The sequence below is a fragment of the Procambarus clarkii genome, chromosome 54 (assembly GCF_040958095.1).
Source record: "Procambarus clarkii isolate CNS0578487 chromosome 54, FALCON_Pclarkii_2.0, whole genome shotgun sequence".
Classification (NCBI taxonomy): Eukaryota; Metazoa; Arthropoda; class Malacostraca; order Decapoda; family Cambaridae; genus Procambarus; species Procambarus clarkii.
The window spans coordinates 13,628,539-13,633,376 of NC_091203.1; the positions used below are offsets into that span (position 1 = coordinate 13,628,539).

Sequence of the window (4,838 nt, forward strand, 5' to 3'; positions counted from 1 at the left end):
ATCACGTCATCAGCAACTCACTATATTCTTTTGTGAATAACGCCGACAGCACCCTATTGGCCCACTAAAATATTCCGTGAATGACGTCGACAACACCTTGTAGGCCCACTAAAATATTTCGTGAATGACATCAACATCACCTCTTAGGCCTAGCAAAATATTCCGTGAATGATGTCATCAGCAGCTCGAAGACGTATTAAAATATTCCGTGAATGACGTCGACAGCACCCCGTAGATCTGTTAAATATTCTGTGAATGACGTCGAGAGCTACTCGTTGGCCCGCTAAAATATTCCATGAATGATGTCGACAGCACCTCACTATATTCTCTGGTGAAAAACGTCGACAGCACCCCATAGGCCCACTGAAATATTCCGTGAATGACGTCGACAGCACCCCATAGGCCTGTTAAATATTCCGCGAATGACGTCGACATCACTTCGTATTCCAATAAAATATTTCGTGAATGACGTCGACATCACCTCGTAGGTGCACTAAAATATTCCGTGAATGGCGTCGACAGCACCCTGTAGGCTCACTAAAATACTGCAAAACAAAATGGACTGCTGATTTAATATAGCCCCAATAAACATTACAACCATCTGCAAAAAACAAACTTTGTATACAAATTTACATGCGACAATGAAGGATGTCATCCCCGATCTAATATTGGCATGACCACCACAAAGCTTCCGAGAGGAATGACCTGCCGTCACTAAGCTGGAGCCCCTGGAAACCATATTACGAAAACTCCCTTTTGGCTTCCTTACTCCACTCCACCTCCACTTCTACTTACCAACACTCACTGTTGGCTTCCTTACCAACATTCCATGTTGGCTTACATATCAATATTCCCTGTTGACTTTCTTACCAACACACCTTTTTTAGCTTCCTTATAGCACTCCCCCCAGTTGGCTTCCATACTACAACTCAACCTGTTGGCTTCCTAATCAGCACTTCCTTTTGGCTTCCTTTTCAACACTCCCCTGTAGGCTTCCTTACCAACACAATTCCGGTTGGCTTCTTTACCAACACGCCCTGTAGGTTTCCTTACTAACATTCCCTGCATGCTTCCTTACCAAAACTTCCCTCTTTAGGCTTCCTTACCAACACTCTCCCAATTGACCCTATCAACACTCAATCTGTTAGCTTCTTTACCAAACTCCCTGTTGACTTCTTTACCAACACTTTTTTATTAACATCTTTATTGACAAAATTTAATTACAGTTTTGCCTAATCTGAAGATTTCAATTAAGTCTTATTAAATTAAGGATAATGCTGGTATTCACTGTCATACAGGACAGAGGGTCATACACAGGACAATAGGTCTAATTGTATGCTGAAGCAGATATATAATATCATGATTACAGGCATTGTTTCAATGTATTTATATGTAAAATCAACTTTCTATTGTGCACTGCCACACAAGGCAGAGATGGGTTTATAAGAGATGCATCCTAACAAATTAAATAAAATTGTTCTTCATTCTTAAAATACCCAAGCAAATTTAGAATAAATTGTTACGATGTCGTCCAGTAAACCAGATTAAATGAAATAGTTACACAGTTGGTGGTACAATAGGCCAGGAGGTCTAAAATCTTTTACGGCTTCACATACAACAATAATGTGTTCTAATGAATGTATTAAAGGTTTGTCACTGAGTTGGAATCTGAATATTCTGGTAGTGGCTCAGCCTGACTAACCTGCCAGATATGCCTATAGATAAGGCGAATTCGCGTAATGACTACATCAAATTGCCTAGTCCGGTTACTGTGCTGACCATACAAATACCTATTATTACAAAAGTTGCCATATCTTTTAATACTGCAGCTTTCAAGTCACTGGGCATTTTTTAGTTCTTATAAATCTTAATTAATTTCTTTAATTTGTATGTTTCTAATAATTGCATTAGATAATCCAAAGTCATAATCAGTTTTTTCATTCCTGCAAGCGTCATATGCCAGTTGATATACAAAGTTATGTTTTCCAACTCCAACATGGGATGGGATCCACACAATTTTATACAATAGTATTATCATCGGCAAAAATTACATTACATTTAATATTACAAGCTACTTCAGACATAAATTGTGATGGGTTATTTAAGGACTGCAGAGCACTTTTAGAATCACAGAATATCACTCCACCACCATTGAGCTTGATGTAGTCAGTGGCCAGATAAATACCCAATAGCTCAGTCTGTGTTGTGCTTGACTAGTTGTCCAATCTCTGTGTACTAGACATGATAATTTCATTCCCATTATATATTGCACATGCACAAATTGTTTTACCAGTGCCTAATTGCACAGAGCCATCATTAAAGCCATAGGATTCAGTTGATTTGAGATTTTGAAGAAGACTGTCAATAGCTTTTAATGTTATACATCTCATATTTTCAGTGTTATACATATCTTTGATATTGATGTGGGTATAATGAACATCTTTCCAAGGGGAATATAGTGAACATTTTTATCAGGATTAAGAGGCACATCCAGTTTCATAAGAATAATGGCACATCCACTGAGCCACACACAGTAACGAGTTTTTTTGCGGCGGATTCAGGGAAGTCAAAATTGTTTAGAATGGATCTGAATTTAATATGAATAGAGCTGGGGGGACCATTATTTTTTAAAGTTTAATAAATAAAAAATAAACAGGAATTAACAAAAAATTATTTTAGCTTTCTTTGTAAATCTCATTAAAGTGTTTTACCAAATTCGCCAGAATATCTAGAATATACTTAAACTACTTTAACGTCTAGCACTAGTTGGTATGGCGTTATGTTTAAGAAAATGCACCTTTTACAATTTCGTGTTAATCTTAGCAAGTATTACATATACACCAAAAGGCGTCTCACAATATTCAATATGTGCACGAATATTTGACCTTGGTCCTTGAGTATGCTCAAGACTGAAATATGTTAAGTGGTTGTCAAGTAATCTCATGTTGGAGTTTTAATAACCTATCTGCGGTTTAAATACCTTAACGAGAAGTAAAACATATTCATATATTTAATATTTGACATTTAACAAGGGAATTTTAATTATTAACTTAAAAGAAAACCATATATTAAATAAGGATTTTAGTATATATTGAATTATTTAATATAATAAAGAAATAAGAAACAATAATAATTATATATTTCTCAGTGGAACGTCATTATAACCTCGAGTTACAATTCAAGGACTCAGGACTCTCCCGTATAAAAACCCCGGCATCACTGCTGCAAGACACACTCTCTCAGTTGTGGCCACAGCTAACCAACGTTCAGTCATGAAGCTCTTGGTAAGTTGCACTAACAATCGGACTCTCTGATATTGGTTAATATTTATTATAATGCATTATATTTAATATCAAGGAAAGTGGTGGTATTTTTAAAGAATATTTCGTATACGAGAACTGCAATACAGTACTTTACTGCAAAATATTATATGACTATACGTGTAATTTTTCATATTTAGGTGTTTGTGATCCTGGCGGCTGCCGCTTGCGCTTCTGTGATTGAGAAGCGAGATGCGGAGCCCAGTTACGTGACGAGCAATTACGGAAGTGCTTACCCTGCATACAGTCACCGTTTACCACAATGGAAAGAGGTCTGCCGAACCAAAGCCTGAACCATCGTATCCTGTCTTCTACGCTCCTCGTCACGTTTATATGCGCCATTTCTACAAGAGATCTGCCGAACCAGAGCCTGAACCGTCGTATCCTGTCTACTACGCTCCCCGTCACGGTTATGGCCCCCATATCTACAAGAGGTCTGCAGATCCTGAACCATCCTACTCCGTCTTCTCTAATTACGGTTACCGGCCACTCAACGCTTATAGCCACCACCTTTACTAGACTTCTGCTAATCCAAATGACATTATCTATACCTACATTTAGGCCTACGAAAAACCACCATCTCAACAATAATTTTCAGAATATGAGGCCTACATTGCAAACAATTGGAAAGATCCCATTCAACGCCAGGATTACTAACACTATGATATCCATGAGCTGAATTATAAATTTAATTATACAACAAGATCAGTGTTGCTTTGACGATTGTTATGTTCTACAACAAAGAAATATATCTATATAATGACTTTAAGTCTATTATTAAATATCATTTGTATCATTAATATCAAAGTGGTAATATGATGCTAATGCGATTCAGAGTGTTACTGGTTTGTTGACATTGGTTATGATGCTTAATATTATAAATAATTATAATTGAATTATTTATAATTAATAACAATAGTTTAATAATTAATCATAGTGTCATTGGGAACTGCTGCCGTGGAATTGCCGCCCGACATTTTCATGATCTGCTATGGTGTAATGGTTAGTGTACTTGCTAGCTTCCTGGTTAGCCTGAGTTCAATTCTCACATAAAGAGAAGAGTTTTTGTGTTATATATACTTGAAGTTCATGTAAGTGTGTGTGATAAAATATGGGCTCGAGTTTTCCCCTAGCAAATATAATTGAGTTGGTAGTACGTATGTCTGATCTGTCACCAGTAGCTAGTGTCATTGGGAGCTGTTGTCGGGGAATTGCCGCCCGACAAGCAGTTCTTTTATTGATCTGTTTAGGAATTTGACTTCAGATTCTCTGCATAGCAGAGAAGCTGAAGTCCATCAACTAATTTAGTTTACACACACACACACACACACCACACACCCACACACACACACCACACACACACACACAACACACACACAACCACAACACACACACCACACACACACACACACACACACACACACACACACACACACCACACACACACACCACACACACACACACACACACACACACACACACACGCGCACACGCACACACACACAACCTCTCTCTGTA

The 4,838-nt window shown here is 37.7% G+C and overlaps 1 long non-coding RNA gene across 1 annotated transcript; it reads left to right on the forward strand.

The window, feature by feature from the left end:
- The first annotated feature begins 3,238 nt into the window (after positions 1–3,238).
- Positions 3,239–4,084, forward strand: LOC138352533 (uncharacterized). The gene is made up of 2 exons (XR_011222815.1): positions 3,239–3,284; positions 3,461–4,084. It is a non-coding gene; the product is annotated as an uncharacterized lncRNA (long non-coding RNA).
- The last annotated feature ends 754 nt before the right edge of the window (positions 4,085–4,838 follow it).